The sequence below is a fragment of the Scylla paramamosain genome, chromosome 12 (genome assembly GCF_035594125.1).
Source record: "Scylla paramamosain isolate STU-SP2022 chromosome 12, ASM3559412v1, whole genome shotgun sequence".
Classification (NCBI taxonomy): domain Eukaryota; kingdom Metazoa; phylum Arthropoda; class Malacostraca; order Decapoda; family Portunidae; genus Scylla; species Scylla paramamosain.
Genome location: NC_087162.1, coordinates 11,466,879 through 11,480,154, shown reverse-complemented (window position 1 = coordinate 11,480,154; position 13,276 = coordinate 11,466,879).

Below are 13,276 nucleotides of genomic sequence, written 5' to 3'. Positions count from 1 at the left end.
TGTTTTTCACATTGTTAGTTACGAAAATCCCAAATTACATGCGAAACTAGCTTTATGTGGGAAAAAAATTACCAGAAAAGTGTCTTTTGAGTGTTTTTGAGCGTTATATGCAACAAAACACTAAAAAGCAGAAAAATCACATTACACTGGAATAAAAGCAAATTTTAGGAAGAACTTGCCTTTAAGTGTTTTTTAACTCCTTACATACCAAAACGCTAAACGCATGCAAAACAACCTTTTATGGAGAAACAGAATAACATTACCAAAAACATGTATTTTGAGTGTTTTTGATCATGTTACCTATAAAATTGCTTAAATACATGCAAAGAACCCTATGTTTGTGAAACGAAAGGACATTACGAAAATCGTGTATTATGAGTATTTTTAAGTTCCTTAAGTATCAAAAATCTAAAACCCACAAATAACACTCTTTATAGAGAAAAAAATAATAAAAAAAATAGATTTTTTTTTGTTAATCATCTTCATAGGTACCGAGTTGTCAAAATTCTGAAGAAATTCAGGGAAATTATGTGAAAAAAACATTAAAATTTTTTTTTAGCTTTTTTCGGAGTTATGTACGAAATCCGGAAGTGCATGCAAAGCCACCTATATGGGGAAATTACACGACTTTACAAGAAACGTGTCTTTGGGTGTTTTCAGCAATTTCAACAATATTACTGAAAACGTGTCTTTTCAGTTTTAGCGTAGAACGCTAAAACGGATGCAAACCAACCAATATGAAGAAATAGAATAACATTACAAAAAAGTTGTGTTTTTGAGCTTGTTAACTACAAAAAACGCAAAAATGAATGCAAAGCAGTCTATATTGGGAAACAAAAGGATATTACAAAAAAACTGTATAATGAATGTTTTAATAGTTTTCAAGATCCATAAGGCAAAAAACGCAAAAACTCGTGTATGTGGAGATTTTTCTTAGATACCAGAATGCTGAAATTCATGAATAACGCTCTTAATTGAGAAACAGAACAACCTTACCAAATGCGTGTATTTTGAGTGTTTTTCACATTCTTAGTTACCAAAACCCGAAATTACATGCGAAACCAGCTTTATGTTGGAAATAAATGACATTACCAGAAAAAAAAAGTGTCTTTTGAGTGTTTTTGAGCGTGTTAGGCAATAAAGCACAAAAAAGCAGGGCAATGAAGGGGAATAAAACCAACATTTACCAAGAACTTGTCTTTAAGTGTCTTTCAGCTCCTTACATACTAAAACGCTAAAATGCATGGAAAATACCCTTTATTGATAAATAAAATAACATTACGAAAAATTTTCAGTGTTTTTGATCTCTTACGTATAAAAACGCTTAAATACATGCAAAGAATCCTATGTTTGGGAAACGAAAGGACATTACGAGAAACGTGTATTATGAGTGTTTTTAAGTTCCATGAGTACGAAAAGAGTTAAAACCCACAAATAACACTCTTTATAGAGAAAATAAATAAATAAATTAAAATTAATTTTTTTTTTTGTTATTTATCTTCATAGGTACCGAGATGCCAAAATTCTGGCAAATTTCAGGGAAATTATGTGAAAAAATAATATTATGAAAAAAGTTAATTTTAGATTTTTTTTTTTCGGACTGTTATGTACCAAACCCTAAAGTGTATGCAAAGCCACCTACATGAGGAAATTAAACGACTTTACCAGATACATGTGTTTTGAGTGTTTTTCAGCAAGTTAGGCACCAAAACGATAAATAATATGGAAGTCACTCTTTATGGGAATCCAAAACAAAATTACTGAAAACGTGTTTTTTTAGTGTTTTACTTAGAAAAACATTAAAACGGATGCAAACCAACCAATATGAAGAAAACACCCTATAAGAAGAAACATAATAATATTACAAAAAATGTGTATTATGAGTGTTTTTACCAAAACGCTAAAGTGCATGCAAACTCCCAATAAGGCAAAAACAAATAACAATAACAAAAACGTGTCGTTTCAACGTTTTTCAGCTTCTTAGTACCAAAACGCGAAAACGCATACAAAACGTTGTTTATGGAGAAACAGAAGTACATAACCGAGGATTTGTCTTTTCATTGTTTTCCAAGTTGTTGGGTACCGAAACGTGAAAATGCATGCAAAGCACCCTATTTGGGTAGCGAATCGACATCACCAGAAACGTGTAATTTGTGTGATTTGAGCATATTAGGCACGAAAACGCTAGAAAGCAGAGGGAATCAAAGCAACATTATCAACAACGTGTCTTTTAAGAAATCTTAAGCTTCTTACGTACCAAAATGCTAAAACATGTAAAACACCCTTTAAGGTGAAACAAAACTATATTAAGAAAAACGTGTGTTTTGAGTGTTTTTGAGCTATTTAGGTAACAAACGCCAAAATGCATCCAAAGTATCCGTTACTGGGAAACAAAACGATATTAACAGAAACGTGTGTTATAAGTGTTTTTCAACATTATTGATACCAAAACACTAAATTACGTGAATCGCTCTCTATATGGAAAAATAGAACAACATTACCAAAAACGTGTATTATAAGTGTTTTCGCCATGTTATGTACTAAAACGTCAAATGTACACAAGCACCCTATATGACAAAAAAAAAAAAAAGATTATTAAATTGGTGTATTATGAGTGTTATTAAGATTGTTAGGTACCAAAACGCCAAAATGCACGCAAATTACCCTATATGTGAAGAGCAAACAATAATACCAAAAACATCTTTTCAGTAGTTCCAGCTTATTAGATACCAACCCTCCAAAATATATACAAATCATCTTATCCGGGGTTAGAACACAACATTCCCAGAAACGTGTCAAAAGGGTGTTTTTTTGAGGATATTAGGCACCAAACGGTAAAAAGGAAGAAACACATTCATTATAAAATATCAAAACTGTGTATTTTGTGTTTTTTTTTTCTTTAAGCTTCTTACGTACCAAAACGCTAAAACACGTGTTAAATACCCTTTTACAGAGAAACTGAACAACATTACCAAAAACGTATGATTTGTGTGTTTTCCAGATTGTTAGGTTTAGGTATTAAAATGCCAAAATGAATGATTTGATATGTCTAAAGGAAACGATATTAACAGAAACGTGTATTATGAGCGTTTTTTTTTTTTTTTAGCTTCTGATGTACCAAAACGCTAAAACACATGAATAGGAATCTGTAAGGAGAAACAGAACAACATTATATAAAAAAAAAAAACAACAACATTTATTATGAGTGATTTTCTCTATGTTAAGTGCTAAAACGCCAAAATGCATACTAAACACCCTACATAAAGAAATCAGAACATTATCTAAAACGTGTATTATGAGTGTTTTGAGCTTGTTATTTACCAAAACGATAAAAGTGCATACAAATAATCCTTCATGGAGAAAGAAAAAAATTGCAAAAAAAGACCATATTGAGTCTTCTTGAGCTTCTTAGCTATCGAAACTGCAAAATGAATGAATTCACCATTTTAGTAGCCGAAAGAGATTACGAAAAACAGCTCTTTTTGAGTGTTTTTGAAAATCTTATGTACCAGAAAGCTCTATATTGGAAAAGGAAATAACATAACCAAAAACATGTATTTTTAGTGTTTTTGAGCTTCTTACGTACCCTTTATAGAGAAACAGAAAAAAACATTGCATAAAACGTGTTTATTGAGTGTTTTGAGCTTCTTATCTACCATTACCATTACCATTACATTACAAAAAAAAAGTGTGATTTGAGCGTTTTCCAGCTTGTTAGGAACCAAAACGAGAAATTCAATGAAAATATCACGATATTGGATAAAAAAAAAAAGGATAATGAATGAGTATTATGAGTATTTTCAGCTTCTTAGGTTAGAAAAAAAACGCTAAAAAACATCAATAGCACACTATATCTAGAAACAGAACGTCATTACTAAAAACGTGTTTTATATGTTTTTGAGCTTCTTAGGTGCTAAATCACCAAAGTGCATGCAAAGCACCATGTATGGAAATATATATATATATATATATATATATATATATATATATATATATATATATATATATATATATATATATATATATATATATATATATATATATATATATATATATATATATATATATATATATATATATATATATATATATATATATATATATATATATATATATATATATATTTTTTTTTTTTTTTTTTTTTTTTTTCCAGCTTACGTACTAAAACGGTAAAACACATTGAAAACACTGTGGAGAAAAAAAGATACCAGCAATGTGTATTATCAGCGTAATTAGTAAAACGCCAAAATGCATGCAGAGCGCCCTATATGAAGTAACGAAACGACATTTCCAAAAACGTGTCATTTAGGTGTTTTTTTTTAGGGTATTAGGCACCAAAACGCTAGAAAAAAAAAAACATGGAAAATACCCTATATGGGAAAACGAAACAACTTCAACAAAAACGTGTCCTTTGTGTGCTCTTGAGCCTCTTACGTACCAAAACGATAACAATTTACGAAAAAAACAACAACAATATTAGGAAAAAACGTGTGTTTGAGTGTTTTTGAGCTTGTTAGATAACTAATCGCCAAAATGCATGCAAAGTTTCAGATATGGGGAAAAGAAAAGATATTAACGCTGTTTTTCAGTCTCTTATGTAACGAAACGCTAAAACACGTAAATAGCATTCTATATGAAGAAACAGAACATCATTACGAAAAACGTGTATTATGGGTGCTTTTCCCCATGTTAGGGACCAAAACGCCAAAATACATATAAAGCACCTTATGTGAAGAAACAGAACATGATCACAAACATGTATTATGAATATTTTTGAATTTGTTAGTTATCAAAACGCCAAAGTACATGCAAAGCATCCTATAGAAGAAGAGAAGAAGAAGAAAAAAAACATTACCAAAAACATATCTTTTGAGTGTTTTTCAGCTTCGTACGCAACGAAACTCTAAAAGTGATGCAAAACGCACTTTACTGAGAAATAGAACATTAACAAAAACGTGTGTTTTAAGTGTTTTAGGTTAGTTAGGTACCAAAACGACAGAATGCATGTAGAATACCTTGTCTGGAGTAACTAAAAGATAGTACCTGCAACGTGCCATTTGGGAATTTTCGAGCAAATTAGGTAACAAAAAGCTAAAAAAAACATGGAAATAGCTCTATATAAGAAAAGAAAACAACATTGTCAAAAACGTTTCTTTTTAGTGTTTTTGAGCGTACAAAACGCTAAAATGTGAGCAAAGAAACATTTATGGGAAACTTTAGCAAAAAATTATTATTTCAGTGTCTTTTAACTTGTTAGGTACTAGACCCCATATTGCATGCAAAAAACCCTATTTAAGGAAACGAAACGATATTAACAGAAACGCGTATTATGAGTGTTTTTATTTTTTTTTTTATGTTCCAAAACGCTAAAACACGTGAATATTACTCTATATGAGAGAGAGAAAAAAAAAAACATTAACAAAACCAGTAGCAAAACCACCAGAAACTTGTCATTTAATTGTTTTGAGCGTATTAGGCAGCAAAACGCTAAAAAAGCAAGGAAAACACCCTATATGGGAAAACAAGATAACATTAACAAAATCGAGTGTTTTTGAGCTTCTTACGTACCAAAACGATAAAAGGCGTCCAAAACAATTTTAGCAAAAACGTATGTTCTGAGTTTTTTTTTAGCTTGTTAGGTAACAAAATCCAAAATGTATGCAAATTACCCTATATAGGTAAAAGAAACGATATTAATATAAAGGTGTATTATGTCTTTTTCAGCTTCATAGATACCAAAAGTCTAAAACACGTGAATAATACTATATTTGCAGAAACAAAACAACATTACCAAAAGCGTACTTTATGATTTTTTTTCCCCATGATAGGTACCAAAACGCCTAAAAGCATAGTGAACACCATACATAAAAAAAAAAAAAAAACAGACCAACATTACGAAAAAACTTGTATGGTGAGTGTTTTTGAGCTTGTTAGATACAAAAACACCAAAGTGCATGCAAGACAACCTGTATAGGAAAAGCAATCAATATTATCAAAAACTTGTCTTTTGAGTGTTTTTCAGTTTCTTACGTACTAAAACGCATGAAAAACATCCTTTATGGTGAAAGAGGACATTACAATTAACGCGTGTTTTGAGAGTTTTCCTGATCATTAGCTACCAAAACGCCAAAATGCAGACAGCACACTATTTGATGTAAAGAAATTATATTACCGGAAACGTGTCATTTGAGTGTTTTGAGCATATTAGAAACCAGTCCCACAAAAGAAAAAAAAAAAAAGAAAACATGGAAAACACTTTATATAGGAAACAAAAAATATAACATCGAAAACGTGTCTTTTGAATGTTTTTGAGCTTCTTACGTACCAAATTTCTAAAAAGCGTGCAAAACATCCTTTATGGTGAAATATAACATTACCAAAAATGTGTGTTTTGACTGTTTTTGAGCTTGTTGGGTACGAAAACGCCATAATGCACACAAATTAACGGCCTTTGAGAAACGAAAAGTTATTAAGAAAAAATATTATTATGAGTGTTTTTCAACATCTTATATACGAAAACACTAAAACACGTGAATATCACTCTATATGGAGAAAAAAAAGCATTAACCAAACAAATGGGTTTTTTCCTCATGTTAGGTACGACAATCTATACAGAATACCATATATGAAAAACAGAACAACATTACCAAAAACGTATATTATAAGTGTTTTTGAGCTTCTTAGGTAATAAAATACTGAAACACGTGATTAGCACATCCATTTAGGCGTTTTGGTTTCTAAAAAGCTGGAAAACGCTTAAATTATACGTTTTTGGTAATATCTCCCGATAAAGGCTATTGTGCACGCGTTTTAGCATTTTGTAACGTAAGAAGCTCAAAAACACTCAAAAGACACCATTTTGATAATGTTGTTTTGATTTCTATATAGAGTGTCTTCCATGCTCTTTAGAGTTTTGGTACCTAACGCTGAAAAGCACCAAAATAACATTTTTTTTCCGGGAATGTCGTTTCTTTACCCTATAGAGGGTGAAATGGATGAATTTTTGCGTATTGGTACGTAATAAGCTGAAAAAAACATTCAAAATACACGTTTTTGGCAATATTATTCTGTTTCTCCATGATGTTTCTTTTCTATGCATTTTAGTGTTTTGGTACGTAAAAAGCTGAAAACACTCAAAAGACACGTTTTTGTTTGTTTCTCCAGTATAGCTTACTTTGCATGCACTTTGGCGTTTTCGAAAACACTATTAATACATGTTTTTGTACCCTATATGATGAAAGGAAACGCGATTCCCAGAAAAGTGCCTTTTGAATGTTTATTGGCGTGCTAGGCACCAAAACGCTAAAAAGCATGGAAAGCACCCTATAAAGGAAAACAAAACAACTTAACCAAAAACGTCTGTTTTCAGTGTTTTTGAGTTTCTTACCTACCGAAACGCTAAATCGCATGAAAAAAAAAAAAAACATGGAGAAATAATATCAAAAACAAATATTTCGAGTGTTTCTGAGTTAGTTAAGTAGAAAAACGCCAAAATGCATCTATAGTATCTTAAATGGCAAAATGAAAAGACGTTATTAAAATGTGTACTATTGGTGTTTTTCTTTGTTACTTATTAGTTACAGAGTCGCTAAAATGCATGAATAACACTCTATATGAAATATCATTACCAAAAACGTATATTTTCAGTGATTTCACTTTGTTATGAATGAAAACGCCATAATGCATGTAAAGCCCCCTATTTAGGGAAAGGAAACGAGATTTCAGAAACATGTGTAAAATGTGTTCTTCAGCGTGTTAGGCACAAAAATGCTAAAAAGCATACAAATCACCTGATATGGGAATACAAAACAACATTAAGAAAACGTTTCTTTTGAGTGTCCTACGTACCAAAACGATAAAAAAAAAAAAAAAACATAGAAAACATCCTTTATGGAGAAACAGAATAACATTACCAAAAACAAGTATTTTTAATGTTTTATAAGATTGTTACGTAAAAAACGCCTAAATGAATCGAAAATACCCTATATGGGAAAAATCAAAAGACATTACGAGAAACGTGTATTATAAGTGTTTTTGACCTTATTATCAAAAGGGTAAAACGCATGAATAACACTCTATATGGAGAAACAGAACAATATTGCCAAAAAAAAAGGTGCATTTTGAGTGTTATGACATTGTTAGTTACCAAAAAGCCAAAATGCATGCAATGACCCATATATAAATATATGAAATGACATTAAAAACGCATGAAAATACCCTATATAGAGAAACAGAATACATTTACCAAAAACGTGTATTTTGAGTGTCTTTGAGCTTATTATGTACAAAATCGCCTATCATCAAACAAAACAGCCTGCATATGGAAATGAAAGGATATTACGAGATACTTTTTTTTATTTATTTTTTTTTTATTACTCTCTTAAGTACCAAATCAGTAAAAAGCTTCAATAGTGCTCTGAAGAAAAAGAACAACCTTACCAAAAACGTGTATTTTTTTTTACACTGATTACCAAAATGCCAACATGCATGTAAAGCAACCTATATGAAGGAATGGAACGGAATGACTAGAAACTTGTCTTTTGTTATTTTTTGAGCGTGTTAGGCACCAAATCAGTAAAAAGCAATGAAATCACCCTATAGGGGAATACAAAACTACTAAAACGTGTGTTTAGAGTGTTTTTTAGGTTCTTACGAACTAAAATGTCAAAATACATGCGAACACCCTGTTAGGTACCAAAGCACCAAAAAGAGCCTATATAAGGAAATGAAAGGACATGACAAAAAAACGTGTATTATTAGTTTTTTTTTTTTTTGAGCTTCTTAGGTACCAAAACGCTAAAATAAATGAGAAACACACTGTATGCAGAAAGAGAAAAACATTACCAAAATCGTGTAATTTGAATGTTTATTTTTCACATTGTAAGGTAGCAAAACAACATAATGCTTGCTCGCTATACGAGAAAATTAAAGAACAATGTAAGAAATGTGTTTTTATGTGTTTTTCAGCGTGTTAGGCACGAAAACGCTAAATTGCATGGAAAGCACCTTATATAGAAATGCAAAATAACATTAGTAAAAGCATGTCTTTTAAGTGTTTTAAACTTTTTACGTTCCAAAACGCTAAAACACGTGCAACAAACACGAATAACCTTACCAAATAGAAAAACCTTACCAAAAACGTGTATTTTGAGTCTTTTTGAGTCTGTTACCTACATCAACTTAAAAGTGCATGTAAAGCACCTTGTATGGGGAAACGATAGGACATTACGAGAAACGTGTATTATCAGTGTTTTGAGTCTCTTAGGTACCAAACAATAAACCGCCTGAATGAAAATTGAATATATCCTATATATCTTAAAGGAGAAACAGAACATCACCAAAAATGTGTTTTTGAGTGTTTTTTTTTTTTTTTTTACCTTGTTATGTACCAAAATATAAAAAAACATACGAAGCATCGTATATGGGGAAATGGAAAGACATGGGGAGAAACAAGTTTTGTTAGTGTTTTTGAGCTTCCTAAATACCAAAACGCTAAAAAGCATGAATAGCACCCTATATAGAGATAAGGAACATAATTAGTTAAAACCTTTATTTTGAGCGTTTTTCACATTATGTAGCAAAACATCATAATGCATGGAGATCCCTATATGAAGAAGCAATACGATATTACAGGAAACGTGTCTTTTGAGTGTTTATTTGAGTGTTTGGAATCAAAATGCTAAAAAGCATCGGAAGCACCCTATTTGGCAATATAAAATAACATTACCAAGAAAGTATCTTTAGAGTGTTTTTGACCTTCTTACGTCCAAAATCGCTGAAAAGCATGCAAAACAACCTTTACGGAGAAACAGAATAACATTACCAAAAACTTGTATTTTGATTGTTTTTGTGCTTGTTAAGTATAAAAGTGCCAAATTACACGCAAAGCATCCTACATGGAGAAAACAAAGGACATTACGAGAAAAGTGTATTATGAGAGATTTTGAGCTTTTTAGGTACCAAGACTCAAAAACACATGATTAGCACTTTTAAATGGAAAAACAACTCTACCGAAAACTTTTACTTAAACTCTTTTTCATATTGTTAAGTACCAAAAGACAAAATGCATTGGAAGCCCCCTTTATCGGGAAACGAAACGACATTATCATCAACGTGTCTTTTGAGTGTTTTTCAACGTGTTAGACACCAAAGCGCTAAAAAGCTTGGAAAGCGCTCTATAAAGGAATACAAAACAACATTACTAAAAACGTGTTTTATAGGTTCTTATGTATAGAAACGCTAAATCCCATACAAAACATCCTTTATGGAGAAGCGAAATAAATATTTCGTTGAAAAAATTACATTCAGGACAGTTAGGAAACATCCCTTACAGAAGAAAAAGATCGCAGAAGAATGATCCTAAATGGATGACTGAGGTTAAAACACTACATAGGGCGAAAGAGAAGTATATATGAGATTAAAGACAGGGGAAGTGGTTTTAAGGCCATAATATAATGAATTAGAAAAATCAGAAGTTTAACAAGGAAAGCTAAAAATAGTTATGAATTAAAGGTAGCCAGCCAAGCGAAGATGGACCTCAAGGGATTTTATCAGACATATAAGACGAAGAATAGAGAAACAATAGTTCGTTAAAGACAGCAGAATGTTACCTGCTTAGTTGTTGAGAGGAGATTAGTAAAATTGTGAGCGAGTATTTTTTTTATTGTCTTTGCCCAGGAAAACATGCAGGATTTGCTGAATAGTGAGAAGATATTTAGAGTAGAAGAGGATGAGAAGCTGACAGATATTACCATAACTACAGAGATAGTGGAACAGGAGATAGATCAGTTGAAAAGTTCAAGTCACCAGGACCAGATGAAATATATTCCAGAGTATTTAAGGAATGGAAAAAGGTTATAAGTAATCTATTAGTTTCTGTCCTTAGGAAATCACTTTAGTCATGTAAGGTATCGGTAATTTGGAGGCAGGCGAATATAGTACCTACCTCTAAGAAAGGAGATAAAACTTTAACGTCTAATTATAGACCTGTCAGCTTAACTTCTGTTGAATGTAAAATAATGGAGTCAATAATAGCGAAGAACATTTAAGAGCATTTAGACAAACATAACTTGATAAATCAGTTACAGCATGGCTTCTGGAATGCTGAGTCTTACCTGAGAAACTTGGTCAAGTTTATACAGTAAGGTTTACAAGGCGGCAGATAATGGTGATAGTTATGGCATCCTATATCAGGACTTTAGTAAAACGTTTGACAAGGTACCCCATCAGAGGCTACTGAGAAATGTTAGGGCGCACGAGAGAGATGAGGTGTTTAGATTAGATAAGGTCATAGCTAAGCGGCAGGCGACAGAGTGTTGTAATAAACGGCTCTAAATCCGAGAGGGGTCAAGTAATTAGTGAGATGACAAAGGGATTATTAGTATTAAGGCCGATGTTGTTTGTAATATATGTCAATGGCTTGGATAGTGGAATTAGTAGTGTTGTTAGTAAATTTGCGGATGACACGAGAATATGTAGATTAATTAGGTCAGAATCGCATACCATCGCCTTGCAGGTAGATTTGAATAGGATGAACGAATGGACAGACAGATGGGAAATACAGTTTAATATCAACAAATGCAAAGCTTTTAGCGTAAGTAGAAGAAACCCATACAGTAGTTACACAATGAACAACCAAGTTCTGGTAGGTTCAGGGTAAGTAAAAGATTTGAGATTTAAGGTTATATCTGAATTCCGTCTAAGAAAGCAATGCAAAGAGACCAGAAACAAAGCAAATAGTGTATTATGATTAATTTTCAGGAGTGCTAAAAGTAGAACTCCTGAAGTAATATTAAAGTTACATTTGGCGCTGGTCAGACTTCATCTAGACTACGCTGTCCAATTCTGGTCACCACATCACAGGAAGGATAAAGGTCTATTAGAATCAGTACAAAGGAGAATGACTAAAAGGATACAGGGGATGAGGAGCATTCCTTACGAAGCGATATTCAAGCTGTTAAATTTACATTCTTTAAAGAGACGTAGGTTAAGAGTGGACCTAATAGAAGTCTTTTAGTAGTATATGGGTTATAATAAAAGGAACATAAGGAAAATTCTTAGAACCTGTAACCATGATAGAACAAGTAAAACTGGTTCAAGCCTGAAAACTTGATGTTGAAAAAGGAGACAGGAAGGAATTGGTTCTCAAATAGAGTAGTAGATGATTGGAACGGACGTAGTAATCAAGCTGTTAGTGCTGAGGCATTTGGGAACAGTAAAAGAAAATTACACATTTATGGATGGGGATGATAGGTGGAAATAGGTAGGCTTATTTCATACAAGTACTGCCACGTGTAGGCCTGATGCCTTCTTGCATATTTACTTATTTCTTATGTTCTTATGTTCTTATTACCAAAAGCGTGTATTTTCAGTGTTTTTCAGCTATTACGTGAAAAAAAATGCCAAAATGCATGCAAAACCACCCTATAAGAGGAAAAAGAGCGACATAACGAGAAACGTGCATTATGAGTGTTTTTGAGATTCTTAGGTACCAAAACGCTAAAACTCATGAATAACACTCTTAATTGATATACAGAACAACCTATAGGTTGTAACCTATATACGTGTATTTTGAGTGTTTTTCACATTCTTAATTACCAAAACCCCAAATTGCATGCGAAACTAGCTTTATGTGGAAAACAAAAAAAAAAAAAAAGACATTAGCAGAAAAGTGTCTTTTAAGTGTTTTTGAGCGTGTTAGGCAATAAACCACTAAAAAGCAGGGCAATCACATTACATGGGAATAAAACCAACTTTTACCAAGAACTTGCCTTTAAGTGTTTTTGAGCTCCTTACATACTGAAACGCTAAAACGCATGCAAAATACCCTTTATGGAGAAACTGAATAACATTACCAAAAACATGTATTTTGAGTATTTTTGATCATGTTACCTATAAAAACGCTTAAATACATGCAAAGAACCCTATATTTGGGAAACGAAAAGACATTATGAGAAACGTGTATTACGAGTGTTTTTAAGTTCTTTAAGTACCAAAAAGCTAAAACCCACAAATAACACTGTTTATAGAGAAAAAATAAATAAATAAATAAAAAAAATGCTATTTTTTTTTTTTTTTGTTATTCATCTTCATAGGTACCGAGATGCCAAAATTCTGGCAAAAATTAAGGGAAATTATGTGGAAAAAAGAACATTATCAAAAAAGTTAATTTTAGCTTTTTTTTTCGGACTGTTATGTACCTAACCCCAAAGTGCATGCAAAGCCACCTATATATGGAAATTAAACGAATTTACAAAAACCTGTCTTTTGAGTGTTT